The 21,778-nt window shown below is 50.7% G+C and overlaps 1 long non-coding RNA gene across 1 annotated transcript; it reads right to left on the bottom strand.

The window, feature by feature from the left end:
• Positions 1-5,504: 5,504 nt before the first annotated feature.
• Positions 5,505-8,663, bottom strand: LOC147981181 (uncharacterized). The gene is made up of 3 exons (XR_015599877.1): positions 8,360-8,663; positions 7,105-7,179; positions 5,505-5,755 (listed from the first exon to the last, which is right to left on the bottom strand). It is a non-coding gene; the product is annotated as an uncharacterized LOC147981181 (long non-coding RNA).
• Positions 8,664-21,778: the final 13,115 nt, after the last annotated feature.

Genomic DNA, 21,778 nt, shown 5'->3' with positions numbered 1-21,778 from the left:
AGGCGGGGAGGGGCACAGTCCCGCAGCGCCGTCCCCACCCTGCGGCTGTGGGGGCAGAAAAAGAAAGGGCGCTGCGTCGGCCCACCGGCCACGAGACCCACGCTGACAAACCAGCACAGCACAGCACAGCCCTTGATGATTCCCGCCCGGCCGTCAGGTTCCATCAGAGGCTCAGGCTGAGTCGGGTCGACGGGTCGCCTCGATGCCCGTCCATCGTCGTACGGTCCGAACAGGCCCTACCCGCCGCGCTGCTGCGCCCGCCCGTCGGCGTGCCCCGGTGCGGTGCATGTCCGCCCCCGAGATGCGCGCCCGATCTGGGCCGTCCGCCCTCCTCCGTCCCGTAGGCGCCCAGGGCCTTGGCTCGTGGGCCGTACAGGCCGTAGCCTGGTGTGATAGGAAAAGCCACCGATGCGAGCCTCGAGGGGTCACGGGCGCGCGTTTCTGGGCTGGCCCACCCTGCTTGCTCTTCTGGCTGGCCTAGCGCGCCACGCCTTCCTCTGCCCTCGGCCCCCTCGTGCCCGCCTGACCCATTTACCTCCCTCTCAGGAACACGTGTGGGCCCGACGCGTCAGGATGCCCGGTAAAACAAATCGTCGGTTTACGCCACTGGTGAGGCACCCGGTAGAATTTTCAACGATTCTCCATGGTCGATGATTGACCGCACGGAACGTGCAAAGTGGCAGCTCCATCGCCGGTGTGCTGCGTGCTGGACTGCTGGTAAACCGGCCGCCGCCGCCGACGGAGCTGCAAGGCTGGGGTTCACCGTCGCCGGCACATTTTCTGCTGCCACACATGGCGTGGCGTGCTGCAAGGTTGAGGGGAGTCGTCGGACGCTCCAAAAAAAGGGACTATTTACCCTTGAATCCTGCCGTACTCTTAACCATGTTCCACCCACTGAATTGTACCAGGTCTTCTGCGTTCCTTCACCGCCGAGCCCCTGTGTGCGAGTACACATCTTTGCTGTTCTGCTGCCTGCATGACAAGCAATGGAGGAAGAGTTTTGGAGACCACAGAAAACACCTCTTTTCAGCGGCCACATGCAGCCCCCCGCTCCTGCACTGCACTACGCTGCGCTGCAACACGCCATGCACCATCATGCTGCCTGCCTGTCCGCCCGCCCCTCCTCTGTTGCTGCAAACCAAAGCAGGTGCGCAGCTGCAGTGTAGCAAGCGATTGAGGTTAGGTGACGATGACAATGAATGCCCTCTGAGATGTGTGGACAAGCTATTATTACCACACAAACAATCACCCACAGGGTTCAGAGGAAGGAAGGACGAAGGAGCGTTACTCGTAGCAGGCAAGGAGCCAAAGGAGGACAGACATGCAGAAGCAACACATACAGTTTTCTTCGTCGATCTCACATGGAAGGCAGTCAAACAGGAGAGGTCTGGGTACAACTACTAGGGCCACCACTATTTGCACACCGTGCCGTTCATTATTACTGGGTGTTGTTAGCGTGTTAGGGCATTTCTAACGTTGTCCATCAAAACGGACACGCAAATCATCCGCGGACCGGTGGAGAGCTCTAGGACAGGCAAATCATCCGCGGACCGTGTTAGGGCATTACTGGGTGTTGTTAGCGTGTTAGCGTGTTAGGCCGTTTCCACCACTCTTTGCCACTCGCGGTCATTGTGTTGGCAGTTGTGAGCGACGGATAAATTGAATTTGTGCACCGACGACCATGAACGGTGGAGTTAGGGAAGCGGATGTGGTGTGGTCTGTGCCGTCCTTTATATATCGGACTACGGCCAGGCCAAGTGCAGTTTGGCAATGCGAACACTCGGAGTGGGTTTCTTGGCCGCACCTATGCAACGCCGGGCAGGAAGCTTCAATGCAGTGGGAATCAGTCATGTCGCCTCGTTTGCGCACAGAGCGAATGCACGTCAAAACAGGCGCCACGATCGCCACACCGTTGTGAAAGTCCCGCACAGAGCGAATACATCATCCAAGTACACTCAAAGACCGACTACGGTCAAATCCAAAAGAAAAATGAAGATAAACCCCAAATGCTAGATCCCCAATCGTCCCAACTGGGCTCCACTACTGATCATCAGGAAATGAAACATAGTAACGACCATGGTCCTCGTCGAACTCCCACTTAAGTTTGGTAGCATCACCTGCACTAGTATCATTGGCACCTGCAACTGTTTGGAAGTATCTGTGAGTCACGAGGACTCAACAATCTCACACTCGCGAGATCAAGACTATTTAAGCTTATGGGTAGGATGTGGTAAAAAGGTGGAGCTGCAGCAAGCGCTAAGCAAATATGGTGGCTAACATACGCAAATAAAAGTAAGATGAGAAGCTACACAACGGTCGTGAAGCTAGAGGTGATCAAGAAGTGATCCTGAAACTACTTACATTCAAGCATAACACAAGACCGTGTTCACTTCCCGGACTCCGCTGAAAAGAGACAATCACGGCTACACACGCAGTTGATTCATTTTAATTAAGTCAAGTGTCAAGTTCTGTACAACCGGATATTAATAAATTCCCATCTGCCACATAACCGCGGGCACGGCTCTCGAAAGTTTATACCCTGCAAGGGTGTCCCAACTTAGCCCATCACAAGCTCTCATGATCAACGAAGGATATTCCTTCTCCTGGAAAGACCCGATCAGTTTCGGAATCCTGGTTACAAGACATTTCGACAATGGTAAAACAAGACCAGCAAGACCACCCGACTGTGCCGACAAATCCCGATAGGAGCTGCACATATCTCGTTCTCAGGGCACACCGGATGAGCAATCCGTACAACTAAAACCAGCCCTCAAGTTTCCCCGAGGAGGCGCTGCAAAGGGCTCTAGTTTGGACCAACACTCAGAGGAGCACTGGCCCCCGTGGGAGGGGGGGCGGGGTTAAAATAAAGATGACCCTCGGGTGTGCAGAACCCAAGGGAAAAGGCTTAGGTTGTCAAATGTAAAATCAAGGTTGGGCCTTGCTGGAGGAGTTTTATTCAAAGCGAACTGTCAAGGGGGTCCCATAACCCCAACCGCGTAAGGAACGCGAAATCAAGGAACATAACACAAGTATGACGGAAACTAGGGCGGCAAGAGTGGAACAAAACACCAGGCAAAAGGCCGAGCCTTCAACCCTTTACCAAGTATATAGATGCATTAATTAAACAAGAGATAATGTGATATCCCAACATATCCATGTTCCAACATGGAACAAACTTCAACTTCACCTGCAACTAACAACGCTATAAGAGGGGCTGAGCAAAAGCGGTAACATAGCCAAACAACGGTTTGCTAGGAAGGTGGGTTAGAGGTTTGACATGGCAATATGGAAGGCATGATAAACAAGTGGTAGGTAGCGCGACATAGCGATAGAACGAACAACTAGCAAGCAAAGATAGAAGTTATATCGAGGGTATGGTCATCTTGCTGCAATTTTCTCAGAGTTATCGAAAGCTTGATCCTCGTTAGCGTACTCAATAGGTTCCTCGTTCACGTACTCATCTCCCGGCTCTACCCAAAGCAAGAACACAAGCAATGGAACAACAATCAATCACGGTGCAATGCACAAGCAACATGATGCAATACATGGCATGATATGCAAGACATGAGTTGCAATGCATATGCATGCTCCGGACGGGAAACGATGATCAAGGCATCAACTTTTCATAACAAGTATGCCGCTAGAAAGGTGAGGTGATTTTGGTAGAAATCGATATAAGGATCACCGGAAACGGATGCACGGTTTGCAAATGATAAGCAAAACAAGAATGGCGCAAATATGCGATTAACAACATGATAGCACTTAGAATGCAATAAGAAACTAAGCTATTGCACTCCAACATAGCAACAAAGCATATGATCATAGAGTACACATGAAGCTCTTCAAAACATGAACACTATGCTCCTGCTAGTTCTAACTAGAACAATCTCAAAATAGCATGGCAAAAATGCAAATGATATCAGCTTCACAGAATTAGAGAAATTACTAACATGTCAAAACAATATCAGGAAACAATGTTTAGAGCAAGCAAACAACATGCTACAGGAAAACAACATGGCAAAAAAGGCATGGCATGCTAGTACTAAACACATAGAACAAAACTTCCTTACTGATAATAACCCAAAGAGGCATGGAAAATGATGTAGCACCCATGCAAACATGGCAAGTTTTATAAACAGATTCAGACTTAGTGGAATTTTAGAACATGGCAGAAACAGATTCATGATAGCAACTTTGAAAGCTCATGCCACTCCCCACAAAGCATTACATGACAACACAAGCATACCAACAGTAAGAATACATGTTCATGAAGCCAAACATGGCAAGAACAAGTTCATAGGATGCATGGATCACTAGCAAAACACATGGCAATATTGATTAACATGCTAACAATCTGCCAGGAACAATATTTAGCAAAAGTAGAGCATGGTAATGACAAGCTAGAGTACTCCATAATTACAACCAGAGGCATGAAAGGATATAGCATAACCACATGTTCAAAACATCCTTACCGAACTACCTCAAAATAAGCATGATTCTCATGGTAGCAACAAGTTTACATGGTATCAAAGTAACATCAGGAAAAGGACTACGCGAAATCCAAAGTGCCTGAAAATAGCAACATCATGGAGCCTACTTTGCATGCTTGTGCTAGTCACCACATAGATCAAAAAAAAATACAAGACTTGCACCCCTGTAAATATGGCATTATGGAGCTCATAATATATGTAGACATCATGCTCATAGGATGCACACACAAAATGGAACGAAAATGACAAATCATCAAGTTCTGTTAACAGACAGCAGTTAACATCATATAGCACTACTGCAACAAGGATAATGGCATCAACATGGACTGTAAAATGCATGCAAATGCCACTAACATGAAGAGCATTGCGAGACGAACATTTTGACATATCGTATGCATGAATCGGAGCAACGAGCGCGGAGATATGGCATGATGAAGGAGGCATGAAAATAACAGGGATTTCAGGACTTGGAAAAATCAACCTCTGAATCAGATCTAGGGTTTGCATGACTGGTGGATCTCGCCGGAGATGCAGCGACGGCAACCGGAGTGGGTCGGAGGAGATGGCCGGAGGAGGGGGAGCTCGCCGGAGGGACGGGGATGGCCGGGAACGGAGCGTGGGGGGCGGCCTCCCACCGGATCTGGGCGGCGGTGCACCAATGGGGCCAGCGGCGAGCACCTAGCGGCGACGGCGTCCTGCAGAGAGAGACGGGGAGATGGGGGAGAGAGAAAGGAGAGAGAAGGAGGGGATGGACGACGGGCGGCGCTACTTGTGGCGGTGGAGGAGGTTGCCAGCGAGGTCGGCGGGGCGCGGCGCCGGAGGACGGCCAGCGGCGAAGATCCGGGCGAGGGCGCGCGGGCGGCGCGGATCCGGGCCCGAGCGGGCCACACGCGGGTTCAGCGGTTGTGACGCCCCGATTTGACCGTACACTAATCATACACGCAAACGTGTACGATCAAGATCAGGGACGCACGGGAAGATATCACAACACAACTCTATAAAAAAAATAAGTCATACACGCATAATATTACAAGCTAGGGGCCTCGAGGGCTCGAATACAGGAGCTCGATCATAGACAAGTCAGCAGAAGCAACAATATCTGAGTACAGACATAAGTTAAACAAGTTTTGCCTTAAGAAGGCTAGCACAAAAGTAGCAACGGTCGAAAAGGCAAGGCCTCCTGCTTGGGACCTCCTAACTACTCCTCGGAGTCGAACTCCATGTAGAAACATCCTCGGGATCCTCTGGCTCCTGGACTCCATCATCTGGTTGCGACATCCGAGAAGAAAGGAAAAGGGGGAAAAGATGGAGCAAAGCAACCGTGAGTACTCATCCAAAGTACTCGCAAGCAAGGATCTACACTACATATGCATTGGTATCAAATGGAAAAGGATAGTATATGTGGACTGAACTGCAGAATGCCAAAATAAGAGGGGGACAGCTAGTCCTGTCGAAGACTACGCTTCTGGCAGCCTCCATCTTGCAGCATGTAGAAGAGAGTAGATGGTAAGTTCACCAAGTAACATCGCATAACATAACCCTACCCGGTGATCCTCCCCTCATCGCCCTGTGAGAGAGCGGTCACCGGTTGTATCTGGCACTTGGAAGGGTGTGTTTTATTAAGTATCCGGTTCTAGTTGTCATAAGGTCAAGGTACAACTCTGGGTCGTCCTTTTACCGAGGGACATGGCTATTCGAATAGATCAACTTCCCTGCAGGGGTGCATCACATTTCCCAACACGCTCGATCCCCTTTGTCCGGACACACTTTTCTGGGTCATGCCCGGCCTCGGAAGATCAACACGTCGCAGCCCTACCTAGGCACAATAGAGAGGTCAGCACGCAGGTCTAAATCCTATGCGTGCAGGGGTCTGGGCCCATCACCCATTGCACACCTGAACGTTGCGTACGCGGACGGTGAGCAGACCTAGCAACCTCCATTAGAAAGGAAGTTGCGTTACGCGGTCCTACCGGGCGCGCCGCTTAGTCGCTGACGTTAAGAAGGCTTCGGCTGATACCACGACGTCGAGTACCCATAACTGTTCCCGCGTAGTTGGTTAGTGCGTATAGGCCAGTGGCCAGACTCAGATCAAATATCAAGATCTCGTTAAGCGTGTTATTTTGATGCAACCGCGGATGCCGACCAGGGCTAGGCCCACCTCTCTCCTAGATGGTCTCAACCTGCCCTGTCGCTCCGCCACAAAGTAACAGTCGGGGGCCGTCGGGAACCCTGGCCCACCACTACCGGGATGGAACCACCTGTCCTTTCAGACCCATACCGGAATCACTTGTGGGTACTCTACGAACCGACCCGACTTTAGTCACCACAAGTATCATATATGATGTATATAAGTATATACCCGTGATCACCTCCTGAGTGATCATGGCCCAATAGTATAGAACAGCAGACAGACAAGAATGTAGGGCCACTAATGGAATACTAGCATCCTATACTAAGCATTTAGGATTGTAGGTAAAGGTAACAACAGTAGTAACAAAGACAGGCTATGCATCAGGATAGGACTAACGGAAAGCAGTAACATGCTACATTACTCTAATGCAAGCAGTAGAGAGAAGAATAGGTGATATCTGGTGATCAAGGGGGGGGGGCTTGCCTGGTTGCTCTGCAGACAGAAACGGACCCTCGAAGGTGAAGTAGTCGATCACTGGTTCAACCGCGGTCTCGGGGTCTACCAGAAAGAAGTAATGGAGGGGGAACACAATAAATAACAGAGCAATCAGAGCATCACAAAGCATAACATGGCAATACGCGGTGCTAGGGGTGACCTAACGTCGTACTAGGTGATACCGGCAAAGGGGGGAAACATCCGGGAAAGGATTCCCGATGTTTCGCGTTTTCGAACAAACGGACCAAAGGTGGATTGTTGCATGTTTGCGATGCTATGGATGTGTGGCGGACGAACGGAATGCGTATTCGGATTCGTCTCGTCGTTCTGATCAACTTTCATATATAAATTATTTTCATCCGAGTTACGGTTTATTTTATATGATCTTTCGAAGTTTAAACCAATTTCTAGAATTACTGGATCTATTATTAATATGAAAATTAAATAGCAAAAATTCTATGTGCACCCGGTGCAGTGCACCCAGAGTGCACCAGGGGCTGACAGTGGGGCCAGTCAACTCCCTAGTCAGCAGTTGACTAGTCAATGGGTCCGGGGCGCGGCTGAATCGGGGTCGAGCGACGCGGGGAACAGCGGAGCCGGGCCAGTGGTGGCATGGCACACGGTGAGGGGGCACAGCGCGCGAGCAACAGGGGCGGGGCACGGAGGCGGTGATGGCCGGAGACGGCGCTGCAGCGGCGACAGCCAGCAGGGGCACGAACTGCGCGGGTGCGCGGACGCAGTGGGGGAGGCGCGGGCGCGGCTATCCGCCGGCGGCGGCGACCGCACGGGAAGCAACAGCAAGCAGAGCCAGCGAGGCGAGGACGCGCGAGAGAGGAGGGCGCGTGCATGCGCGGCATGGGGCTTGGTCACCGTTGCACGCGACGAGCGCGGCAGAGCGAGGCAGGTGGGGCCTGCTGGGCGCGGGCCGGAGCGAAGCGCGGTGGGGAAGCACGCGGGCGCGCGCGGTGGTGCGTGGGCCGGGCGAGGGCGCAGAGCGACCGGCACAGGGAGGGGAAGTGCGTGCGGCGGGCGGTGTAGCCGCGGGGAGTGCGGGAGCAGGCAGGCGTGGGACGGAGGGCCGTTGGGCGCACACGGGATGCGGTATGCGTCGTGGAAAGCACGAGGGTGACGGCGGGCCGGCCGGGCTTGCGCGACGTTGGCCTACGACGACGGTGTAGCACGGTTCTACGGCTAAGGGAAACATAGGAGAGGGAAAAGAGGTCACCGAGGACCGGGCACTCACGGCAAAGCTCGAGATGGGCTCGTGGAGGCCGGAGAGGCTCGGGGTGGAGCGGATCGACGAGGGGCAGTGGCGAATAGCGTCGGAGAAGACAGAAGCGCGCGTCGGCGATGCAGGTCCATGGCTCTGATCCAGCACATGTAGGTGATGAGGACGAGGCAGCGGTGCTCCCGGACCTGCCCCATTTTGACGGGGAACCTGGTGGCCGTGGGATCGGTGGCGTGCACGATGACGGCTGCGGTGGCTCTCTTTCCAGAATGGAAACGAGGGGGGAAAGGGAAAGGCCATGGCCTTCAGCCCCTCTCTGTAGCTGGCGGGAGGTAAGGGAAAGGCCAGCCCCGATGGGTTGGGCCGCGCTGTGGCTAGCAGGCCGCAAGTGCACAGTAGGTTAAGTCTTTTGCTTTTTATGCTTTTTCCATTTTCTGTTTTATAATCTCTCTGGCTATCAAAAGATTTGAGTTTCAACTCAAACTTTGTCCATAATTACTTTGTAACATACCAGAGCTGCTCAAAAAGTCCCAGGCCACTTGAAAATGTTTAAGAGTTTATTTATTTTGAGAAGGCCAAAATATTTCCTAAAGAAACACTTTAAAGTTCCTTAGGGATTAATTGGTGGTTCAAAAATTGTTAGGTTCAACATGACAGAGATCAGGGGGATTTATAGAATAAGGTGAACATTTTAGTTCTAATATTTGAATACTTATATTGTTTGCTTCATTTTGAATTTGAATTTGAATCGGCTTCAAACTAACGCGCGATTAGCAATAGTAATCGAGGTGACATGGCATCATTAGCAGACGTTCACTGTAGCTTAAATATCTGGGCGTCTCTGCGGGCCGCGGTGGAGGTGGAACGGCGGCGGGACACGTGTCAGCGCGTGGTAGGCTCGGGGCGGCGGGCAGACATGTCCGTCGGTGGAGGAGAAGTGTTCGACGACGGAGAGGGGAAAAAGCTAGGGTTTGGACCCGGAATTTCGGGGGAAGGTGTCTATTTATAGGTAGAGGGAGCTAGGAGAGTCCAAATGAGGTGCGGTTTTCGCCCACACGATCGTGATCCAATGACAGAGAGCGTGGAGGGGGATTAGATGGGTTATTGGGCTCTTTTGGAGGGGTGTTGGGCTGCAACACAAAAGAGGCTTTTGCGGTTACCCGGTTAACTGTTGGGGCATCAAACGACCTCCAAATGGAACAAAATTTGACAGGCGGTCTACCGGTGATGTAGCAAGGCCACTTGACAAATCTTGGCCCATTCCGAGAACGTTTTTCTCCCGCTTACGAAACAAGACAAGAGGGGTGCACCGGGTCCGTGTGGGAGTGTCAGATTGCGAAATGGACAACGGGGAAAATGCTCAGATGCATGAGACGAACACGAATGCAAATGCGATGCACATGATGACATGAGATGAAATGCATGACATGAACAAAATGCAACACAAAAGACAAAAACCCAACCATAGAGGGAATGTCATAACACATAGCCGAAAATGGCAAGAGTTCGAGTTACAATTACGGAAAGTTACATCCGGGGTGTTGCAACACTCCATCACCACAAGAGGATCTCGTCCCGAGATCTAGGACTGAAAGGACTCCGGGTACTCAGAACGGAGGTGATCCTCGCATTCCCAGGTGTCTTCTCGGTCGGAATGGTGTGACCACTTCACTTCTAGGAATTTGATTGACTTGTTGCGAGTCTTGCGCTCGGTTTCTTCAAGAATAGCAACAGGATGCTCATGATAGGACAAATCTTCTTGGAGGTCAATCTCCTCAAAGTTGATAGTGCGCTCGGGCATCTTGAAGCACTTGCGAAGCTATGACACATGAAACACATCGTGCACATTTGCGAAGTTGGACGGAAGCTCAAGTTGATAGGCGAGGTCGCCTCTTTTGCCCATGATCTTGAAAGGACCCATGTATCTCGGGGCAAGATTCCCTTTGACACCAAAGCATCGAGTACCTTTCATTGGAGAGATGCAGAGGTAGACATCGTCTCCGGTCTTGAAAGCCAAGTCACGGTGCTTGCTATCATAGTAACTCTTATGACGTGATTGCGCGGCTTTGAGATTTTCACGGATGACTTTACACATTTCTTCAGCTTTTGTGATCAAGTCGTTGCCAAGAAGTTGGCGTTCACCAGTCTCTGACCAACTGAGAGGACTACGACACTTTCTGCCATATAGAAATTCGAATGGGGCCTTGCCCGAACTCGCTTGGAAGTTGTTGTTGTAGGAGAACTCGGCATATGGAAGACAACCTTACCACTTCATACCGAAAGAGATGACACAAGCCCTGAGCATGTCTTTGAGGATTTGATTTACTCGCTCGACTTGGCCACTTGTTTGAGGATGGAAAGCTGTGTTGAAGCGAATGTTGGTGCCGATGGCCTTCTGGAAGGAGTCCCAGAACTTAGAAGTGAAAATGCTTCCGCGGTCTGAAGATATAACTTGTGGAATGCCATGCAAGGAGACAATTCTGGAGGTGTATAGCTCTGCCAACTGAGATGTTGTGATAGATTCTTTGATTGGAAGGAAATGAGCCACTTTTGTAAGCTTGTCAATGACAATGAAAATAGCATCATTCCCACGCTTTGACCTGGGAAATCCAGTCATGAAGTCCATTTCAATATGGTCAAACTTCCATTCTAGAATAGCAAGAGGTTGGAGGAGACTAGCTGGTTGTTGGTGTTCTGCTTTCACCCTTCAGCAGACATCACATTCATTCACGAATTGAGCAATCTCTCGCTTCATTCGAGTCCACCAATACGACTTCTTGAGGCCGTGGTACATCTTCGTACTTCCAGGATGAATGGCCAAAAGAGAATTGTGCACTTCGTTCATTATGACCTTCCTTTGATCACCTTTAGGAACCACAATCCGGTCCTCGAAGAATAAAGTCCTTTATCATCAATGCGATAGCACTTGTATTTCGATTGGCCCTTGGCAATACCACGTTTCACCTTCTTCACCATGGTATCAAGGAGTTGTGCCTCACGAATTTGGTCTTACAAAGTAGGAGTGACTTTAAGGTTAGCAAGAAAAACTTGAGGAGCAACTTGAGGTTGAGTTTGCGGAAAGCTTCACAAAGATCCGGTTGGAATGGCTTGAGAATTAAGCTGTTGCAATAAGCCTTCCTGCTCAAAGCTTCTGCAGTGACATTGGCCTTGCCTGGAGTATATTCAATACTCGGATTGTACTCTTGAACCATTTCGACCCAACGAGTTTGCCTGAGGTTGAGGTTGGGTTGAGTGAAGATATACTTGATGCTCTTGTGATCTGTGAAAATGTCCACTTGCCTTCCCAACAAGAGATGTCTCCATGTTATTAATGCATGGGTAACTGCCGCCAACTCAAGATCGTGAGTGGGGTGGTTCCTTTCATTGGGCTTCAACTGACAAGAAGTATAGGCCACAACTTTCTTCTCTTGCATTAACACAGAGCCGAGACCTTGCAATGAGGCATCACAGAAAACTTCGAATGGCTTGGATTCATCAGGAGGAGTCAAGACAGGAGTTGAGACTAGCTTCTCTTTTAGAGTGTTGAAAGCAACGTCACACTCAGGCGTCCAGACATACTTAACATGCTTTTGGAGGAGGTTGGAAAGAGGCTTTGCAATCTTAGAGAAATTCTCAACGAATCTTCGACAATAGCTTGCAAGTCCAAGAAAACTGCAGAGCTGCTTGACATTTTGAGGAGGTTCCCAGTTCACAATTGGAGAAACCTTCTCGGGATTAATAGCAATGCCCTTGGTGGAGATGATATGACCAAGCTAAAGAACCTCATCAAGCCAAAACTCACATTTGGAAAACTTCTCATAGAATTGATGCTCTCTGAGCTTGTCGAGCACCAATCTCAAATGCTTGGCATGATCCTTCTTATTCTTGGAGAAGGCCAAGATATCATCGAGATACACCAGGACAAATTCATTTGTGTATGGGTTTAAGATTAAGTTCATCATGCGAGAGAACGTTGGAGGAGCATTAACAAGTCCGAAAGACATGACGGTATATTCATAAGAACCATATCTTGTTCTGAAAGCCGTCTTGGGAATATATTGTTCATGAATGCGAATCTGATGAGAACCCATACGGAGGTCAAGCTTGGAGAATACTTTAGCACCTTTAAGTTGTTCGAGCTCATTGATATTGGGAAGTGGATACTTGTTCTTGATAGTCTTCTTGTTCAATGGACGGTAGTCGACACAAAGTCGGTCCGTGCCATCCTTCTTCTGGACAAAAAGAACACCACAACCCCACGGAGATGAACTCGGTCTGATCAAACCCAGACGCTCTTGTTCATCGAGTTGTTTCTTCAATTCCTTCAACTCATTTGGTCCAAGCTTGTATGGACACTTGCAAATGGGTTCAGTACCAGGCTCAAGATCGATAACGAACTCAACTGACCGGTGAGGAGGCATTCTCGGAAGCTCTTCTGGAAAGACGTCTTGGTACTCGCAAACGACTGGAATCTGAGAAATTGCATCTAACTCGCCTTCTCATTGAGAGAAAACAACCGAATGGTTTCATCACGAGCACCATAGATGATCACATCCTCAGAAGAGTGTGTCAATTGAATCTCCCTGGCAACACAATCAAGCTAAGCCTTGTGCTTAGGAAGCCAGTCCATCCCAAGAATTAGATCAATATCCGAGTCACCAAGAACAATTGGAGAAGATAGAAATTTATAGTTTCCCATCTTGACAACAGAATCCCGAACGAATACTCTAGAAGTCATTTGCTGAGCCGGGGAAATAATAGACAATGGTCTCGGCAATACTTGAGTAACCAAATCATGCATAGCCACAAAAGGTCTTGAAATGAAAGAATGTGATGCACCAGAATCGAATAAACTTTTCCAGGAATGTCATTAACTAAGAGATTACCCATTATCACATCAGTAGATTCCTCCGCTTGAGCTGCACTCATCATGTTCACCTTAGCATGCTTGGGATTATGCTTGACCACTGCACTGCTAGATGATCTCACAGGAGGAGGAGGAGGCAGAAGGCGCGACCTTTCTGCTGACACTTTTTGCAAGTCACCTCTCAGAGCGGACGATGATAAGGAGCATTTGACCTTGGAGATTGAGTCTAGACTTGTTCTGATAGCCTGGGTTGGGTGGGTGGGAAGATCCATGGCCACCTTTGTTCTTCTGCTGGTAGGGCTAACGAAACGGAGGAGGAGGAAGCCAGAACTTTTGTTGCTTAGCTGCCGCTTGTGAGGAAGAAAAATATTGAACTGCATCCCTAATTCTCTTCCTAGAAGCCTCACACTTGAGTTAAGCACCTTCTTGCTTGAGAGCCATGTTATAGAATTGATCGAACTTAGTCGGCTCAACAAGAACGAGAGCTAACTGCAGATCTTCTCTGAGGCCACCTCTGAATTGATAGATCATGCTCTTTTCATCAGGAACGTCTTGTTTAGCGAAGCGAGCAAGTTTCTGAAACTGGATATTGTATTGGTACACGAACATGCTGCCTTGCCTGAGATTGCGGAACTCCTCACGCTTGCTCTCAGCAACACTTGTCGGAATATGATGAGCTTTGAAGTCTCGGCAGAAATCATCCCAGGTAATCACACGACCTCCTCTGGAATCTTTGTATTGTTGATACCAATCAGCAGCTTGGTCCTTGAGTTGAAATGAAGCAAACTTGACAAAGTCCTCAGGCCTGACATTGGTACATTCAAAATGCTTGTTGATGTCCACGAGCCAATCATCGGCGTCTGTGGCCTCGACACAGTTGCTGAAATACTTTGGCTGGTTTTCAAGGAACTGGTTGAGGGTAGCAAACTGAGGCTGATTGTTGAAATTCCCTTGGCCTTGATTTCCTTGGTTTCCTTGACCTTGGTTGCACTCTTGCAAGAGTTGCAAAAGCATCTGGGTGTTGGCGTTGGTGGCTGGCATGACAGCTTGCCATGCCTCCGGAGGTGGAGGTGGTGGCGGAGGGTTCGCGTGACTCCCATCATTGCGTTCCGGATTCAGACGCATTGGAGAAGGCATCCTGAAGAGGGTGACATCCAATAGAATCTTGATAGACAGATAGACAAGTTGAATCAATGGATAGAAATTGCAACATATAGTCTTGACAATAAACTTTCGAACAAGGATGAACGAATGAATTCCAAAGTTAACATCACACGTCCATTAAGGTGAGAAGCCACTTCGATAAAGGTAGATGAATGAAACAACAAGGTATGGCTCGAACAAATAAGTGGTAAGGAGTACCCAATCACAAACCAAATATATGCGGGAAGAATAACTAGAGCTACTTAAATTCCCACCTATAAACTCCTGAAACTTTCTGGTTATGCAATCTAGTGTTGGGGATACAGGGAGGCACAATATATATCACACGACTAACAAGCCCTACACTCCAACTGTATCCATCCTTCAACACATAACCAAGAAACCTTCAGAAATGATGTACCTCAACCTTCGAAAAGCATTCATTATACGAGTTATGGCAATACTCCCGAACTCCCGCCCCAGTACTGGGTGGCGTCAAGGTTATCTCACCAACAACTGCATAAAAGAGATTTTCGATGTCGGCGAACTCATTTATTCCAGAACTGCAACGATAAAATTGTGACGACAACACCTCGGAGCTCAACTCCCTGGGACACTGCCACAACCCCTAAATGTCAGGAGGCATCAAGAACAATGTTCTCGTCACAAGAAAATCAGAACGATCCCAAGATATCCGCGTGAACCTAAAATTTTTAGTGAAATTTGAGGAGAGGAAAGTCAAAACATGTAGGTCAGGAGGCCTCACCAGAGCGATGAAGGGACTGAGGAGTAAAAAGAATCCTACTCTCCAATATATATAATCCTAAGACTCAAAACATTTTTGTTCTAGACTCAACAACGTCAGCGATTCGATCAAGCAGGGGGCTCCTAAGTCGAAGATGGCTCTGATACCAACTTGTAACGCCCATGATGCGGCTATATCTCCCACGTGTCGAGGCACGACTTAGAGGCATAATCGCATGGTGGTTTTGTCACAAGAGGGGTAATCTTCACAAACATCCCATGTAACAAATAAGACAGGGATAAATAGAGTTAGCTTACACTCGCCACATCACACAATACGTAAATAATTCATACATCATCCAAATACACTCAAAGACCGACTACAGTCAAATCCAAAAGAAAAGGAAGATTAACCCCAAATGCTAGATCCCCGATCGTCCCAACTGGGCTCCACTACTGATCATCAAGAAATGAAACATAGTAAGGACCAAAGTCCTCGTCGAACTCCCACTTGAGTTCGGTAGCAGCACCTGCACTGGTATCATTGGCACCTGCAACTGTTTGGAAGTATCCGTGAGTCACGAGGACTCAACAATCTCACACCCGCGAGATCAAGACTATTTAAGCTTATGGGTGGGATGTGGTAAAAAGGTGGAGCTGCAGCAAGCGCTAAGCAAATATGGTGGCTCACATACGCAAATAAGAGTAAGATGAGAAGCTACGCAACGGTCGTGAAGCTAGAGGTGATCAAGAAGTGATCCTAAAACTATTTACGTTCAAGCATAACACAAGACCGTGTTCACTTCCCGGACTCCGCCAAAAAGAGACCATCACAGCTACACACGCAGTTGATTCATTTTAATTAAGTCAAGTGTCAAGTTCTCTACAATCGAATATTAACAAATTCCCATCTGCCACATAACCACGGTCACGGCTCTCGAAAGTTTATACCCTGCAGGGGTGTCCCAACTTAGCCCATCACAAGCTCTCACGATCAACGAAGGATATTGCTTCTCCAGGAAAGACTCGATCAGTCTCGTAATCCCGGTTACAAGACATTTCGACAATGGTAAAACAAGACTAGCAAGACCACCCGACTGTGCCGACAAATCCTGATAGGAGCTGCACATATCTCGTTCTCAGGGCACACCAGATGTGCAATCCGTACAACTAAAACCAGCCCTCAAGTTTCCCTGGGGTGGCGCTGCAAAGGGCTCTTGTTTGGACCAACTCTCAGAGGAGCACTGGCCCCGGGGGGTTAAAATAAAGATGACCCTCGGGTGTGCAGAATCCAAGGGAAAAGGCTTAGGTTGTCAAATGTAAAATCAACGTTGGGCCTTGCTGGAGGAGTTTTATTCAAAGCGAACTATCAAGGGGGTCCCATAACCCCAACCGCGTAAGGAATGCAAAGTCAAGGAACATAACACCGGTATGACGGAAACTAGGGCGGCAAGAGTGGAACAAAACACCAGGCAAAAGTCCGAGCCTTCCACCCTTTACCAAGTATATAGATGCATTAATTAAACAAGAGATAATGTGATATCCCAACATATCCATGTTCCAACATGGAACAAACTTCAACTTCACCTGCAACTAACAACGCTATAAGAGGGGCTGAGCAAAAGCGGTAACATAGCCAAACAACGGTTTGCTAGGAAGGTGCGTTAGAGGCTTGACATGGCAATATGGGAGGCATGATAAACAAGTGGTAGGTAGAGCGACATAGCGATAGAACGAACAACTAGCAAGCAAAGATAGAAGTGATATCCAGAGTTTGGTCATCTTGCCTGCAATTTTCTCAGAGTTGTCGAAAGCTTGATCCTCGTTAGCGTACTCAACAGGTTCCTCGTTCACATAATCGTCTCCCGGCTCTATCCAAAGCAAGAACACAAGCAATGGAACAACAATCAATCACGGTGCAATGCACAAGCAACATGATGCAATACATGGCATGATATGCAAGACAAGGTGCAATGCATATGGGTGCTCCGAAAGGGAAACGATGATCAAGGCATCAACTTGTCATAACAAGTATGCCTCTAGAAAGGTGAGGTGATTTTGATCGAAGTCGATATAAGGATCACCGGAAACGGATGCATGGTTTGCAAATCATAAGCAAAACAAGAATGATGCAAATCTGCGATTAACAACACGATAGCACTTAGAATGCAACAAGAAACTAAGCTACTGCACTCCAACATAGCAACAAAGCATATGATCATAAAGTACACATGAAGCTCTTCAAAACATGAACACTACGCTCCTGCTAGTTCTCACTAGAACAATCTCAAAATAGCATGACAAAAATGCAAATGATATCAGCTTCACAGACTTAGAGAAATTACTAACATGTCAAAAACAACATCAGGAAGCAATGTTTAGAGCAAGCAAACAACATGCTACACGAAAACAACATGGCAAAAAAAGGCATGGCATGCTAGTACTAAACACATAGAATAAAACTTCCTTACTGATCATAACCCAAAGAGGCATGGAAAATGATGTAGCACCCATGCAAACATGGCAAGTTTTATAAACAGATTCAGACTTGGTGGAATTTCAGAACATGGCAGAAACAGATTCATGATAGCAACTTTGAAAGCTCATGCCACTCCCCACAAAGCATTACATGACAACACAAGCATACCCACAGTAAGAATACATATTCATGAATCTAAACACGGCAAGAACAAGTTCATAGGATGCATGGATCACTAGCACAACACATGACAATATTGATTAACATGCTAACAATCTGCCAGGAACAATATTTAGCAAAAGTAGAGCATGGTAATGACAAGCTAGATTACTCCATCATTGCAACCATATGCATGAAAGGATAGAGCATAACCACATGTTGAAAACATCCTTACCGAACCAGATGCATGGTAGGCTCGGGGCGGCGAGCGGACATGTCCGTCGGTGGAGAAGAAGTGTCCGGCGGCGGAGATGGGAAAAAGCTAGGGTTTGGACCCGGAATTTCGGGGAAGGTGTCTATTTATAGGTAGAGGGAGCTAGGAGAGTCCAAATGAGGCGCGGTTTTCACCCACACGATCGTGATCCAATGACGGAGAGCTTGGGGGGGGGGGTTAGATGGGTTATTGGGCTGTTTTGGAGGGGTGTTGGGCTGCAATACAAAAGAGGCTTTTGCGGTTACCCGGTTAACCGTTGGGACATCAAATGACCTCCAAATGGAACAAAAATTGACAGGCGGTCTACCGGTGATGTATCAAGGCCACTTGACAAATCTCGGCCCATTCCGAGAACGTTTTTCTCCCGCTTACGAAACAAGACAAGAGGTGACGTGGTGAGTACCCCCTAGTCCAGGACACCATCAGGGGGCTCCTGAGAATCGCGACTCAGGAGCTCTTACTGGCTCTCCAGCCCTCACCCCTGGCCTTGACCAAAACACCGTGACCTGGCATACCAGCTGCGGCTAAGATCGCTCGAGGGCCGGGACCTGAGGACGTAGAGCACATAGAAGAGTGTGGAGAAGAGGGGAGGCTCGCATGGGCCTAACCTAGCTACACTACGGCCGTCGATGCACGAGTCTGGCATAGCACAAGGAACCGACTCTGGACTGCCAAGATAAGTTTCGCGCCTGGGTCGACCAAGCACTACGGCATAAGATTCCCGCCTCTCGCAGCCCTGCTGCGGCGACATCGCCTCCCTTTCCTACCTCTCGGTAGCTGCTTGCGCGCTAAAGGGGACCTCTTGAGCCTTGCGCCTCAGGAGCTCTTACTGGACCTCGGGCCACTCACCTCCTGGCCTTGACCACTGTCGGCGTTCTGGGAATGGGGGTCCCCAGACTTGCCTGCCTGCGGCCTGCGGCGTGGATCAAGTGGGGGCCCAGCGCGGCCCATCTTCATCAGCTCAAGCTCAAGACCCTAGCGAGGGGCCAAGCCTCGCGGGGCGGACGATCGGAAGCTTCCTCAGAGGCAGCCTCATCAGGCAGGCTCGCGAGGAGGCGGAGAGATCAAGGCAGAGGTACCTCGCAAGGAGCCCGTGACGCAAGCCATGACGATCGAGACCAGGCGGGCGCCAGCCTGCGCAGTGTCCTTGTTTCCCCTTTGGTGCAAAGGGGGCAAGCACAGGCCAAGGCATTAGGCAAAGGTTACCATTCTGGTGCAATGAGACCAAGACCAGCAGAGCGGTAGGACGGAGGTCACCGTGGAGCCCAAGACGGCGTCACCACCAGTGCTTTTGGCAGCCGAAGACCACCTTTGGTCAGGATAACTTGTACTAGATGTTCCCCTTCAGAATGGCCAATTGTTGGCGCCCTTCCCGCTCATTATTTGGGGAGAGGCCCAGGGCCTTTATAAATAGAGCTAGCCACCACAGAGTAGAGGGAGGACATCTAGAGATCTGGTAGAGCCCTAGCAGAGAGAGAGGCGACTGAACTCACCCAAACAGTTCATCGCACCGGCTCAAGAACACCTCTCGCGAGGCTGTTCTTCCCTTGTACTGTTTATCGTCCGCCCGTGAGGCAATCTGCCACACGACACACTGGAGTAGGGTATTACACCACAACGGTGGCCCGAACCAGTATAAACCTCGTGTCCCTTGTGTTGTTCGTTGTTTCCAGCTTAGATCACGCGAGGAGATTGGACGTAGATCGGTAGGGGAGAGATCTCCGCGCGCACCCCAGTGTTCGAACCTCAAGGGTCTGCCGGAACCCGAAATCCGACATTTGGCGCGCCAGGTAGGGGTGCGCCAGAATCTTTCTTCCGCTGTTCGCGTGCGACCTTCCGTCGAGTCCATGGCTGACGCTCGTCGGGCTCGCGCCGAGCGCTGGGCTGCTCTCGCCACCCGCGTCGCCCAGACGGCGCCCGTCGGCGGACGCCCTTGTCGTTCCCTGTTGCCTGCCGCCAACGCCACCACCGGCCCGGCGGGGAACGAGCAGCAGGCCTCGTCCCAGCATCCTTCAGTACGGCGGAAGGGCCGCACCGCCACCCCAGCGCTGACTCCCGCCGCTTCGTCGTCCCATGCCCGTCGCGCCCCCACGGACGCGCACGCTGCGCTGCTCCTGGCAAGAGAGCTCCTACACTACCGCCCCGTCGACGACCTCTACGAGGACTGGCTCGCCCGCATCACCGAGCTCGTCAGCGCCGCAGGGGGCTCCCCCTTTGCCGTCCCTCTCGCTGCCTCGCCCTCCATTCCGCGCAGGAGGCGAGGATCAGGAGGTGCCTTCACCACCTCCTCCCCAAGAAGGCGCCCTGTCTCCAAGGCGCGCAGCCCCAGGGCGAGACCCTCCGCGTCCGGCACCTGCGCAACAAGAAAGGAGCTGCCAAGAGATCCCTCGTCCCCAAGAAGGTGCTCGCGCGCTCCTAGCACCGGCGCGCCAAGATCGCGTCCCTGCACCTCCACGCCAAGACCCCGCGCTGCTCCAAGCGGCGGCGCGCGGTAATCCCCAGGAACAAGCCCAACACCAGCAAAAGGCGCCGGTGGCCACATCAGGCTGCCGTGCCCTCACCCCCGAGCTACGTGGCGTCGCATGGCCAGGCAAGTTCAAGCCCGACCTGCCCCCTCGCTACGATGGCACGACGGACCCCGCGGAGTTCCTACAGCTCTACGAGCTATGCATCGAAGCCGCCAACGGAGACGAAAGGGTCATGGCGAACTGGTTTCCCATGGCGCTCAAGGACGGGGCCCGCACCTGGCTCCTGAACCTGGCTCCTGGCACGATCTCCTCCTGGGACAAGATGCGCACTCGCTTCATCGCCAACTTCCAGGGCACTCGCGACCGGCCCCCGGCCGTGAGCGATCTACGCCGCATCAAGCAGCAGCAAGGGGAAACCCTGCAGAAATACATCCAGCGCTTCAACAACGCTTGCCTCAAGATCCCCAAGGCGACTGAAGAAGCCATCATCTCGGCCTTCTCCGATGGCGTACGCGACATCAAGATGAAGGAGGAGCTAGCAATCCATGAAGACCTATGCACATCCCTGGAGCTGTTCAACTTGGCGACCAAGTGTGCTAGGGCTGAGGAAGGGCGCCTTTCCCTCCTCGAGCTCCCGGCTGCCGACCCAGAAGAGAAGAAGCCCAAGGCCAAGGACGTGAAGCGCAAGGGGGCTGCCGTGCTAGCAGCGGAACCAGACACCAAGCGAGGCAGGGATCAGCCTGAGTCATCCAAGGGCAGCCGGTACTGCGTGTACCACGACCTCCACACCCACAAAACCAATGAATGTCAAGAGCTTAGGGCCGTGAGAGATGGACGTATCGGCCGACGCCCCGAGCGCAACGACATGGGCTATGGCCGAGGAGGAGGAAGAGGTGGTGGACGATGGGAAGACCGTGGCCCTCGCCAAGGGTGGCGTGACCGACCTCGCGAGGATCGCTGGCAGGACCAGCCTCGCGAGGGAGGCTGGGGAGATCAGCCTCGTGAAAATCGCCCGTATGGCAACGCAGGCCTTCCTCCTCTGCCGCCATCGCCAAGGAGGAACGAAGACCAACATCAAGACGAGGGGGCTGGGGGCTTCCAGGAGCCGCGCGCAATCGCTTGCATCTTGGGTGGCGCGCAGGCCCTAGCCTCACAATGCATCTTCAAGCAGTTTGCTCGCGAGGTGAATGCAGTCCTCCCCAAGCCTGAGGCCACGCGCCCTCTCAGGTGGTCTGTGTGTGCTATCACGTTCAGCTCAGCAGATGAGCTCAGGTGCGCGGCAACGGCCAGAGCCCTCCCG

The sequence above is a fragment of the Triticum urartu genome, chromosome 3A, assembly GCF_056163025.1.
Source record: "Triticum urartu cultivar PI428250 chromosome 3A, HENAU_Tu73, whole genome shotgun sequence".
Classification (NCBI taxonomy): Eukaryota; Viridiplantae; Streptophyta; class Magnoliopsida; order Poales; family Poaceae; genus Triticum; species Triticum urartu.
The sequence above is the reverse complement of the archived record's forward strand: the minus strand, read 5'-3'. Positions and strand labels throughout refer to the sequence as shown.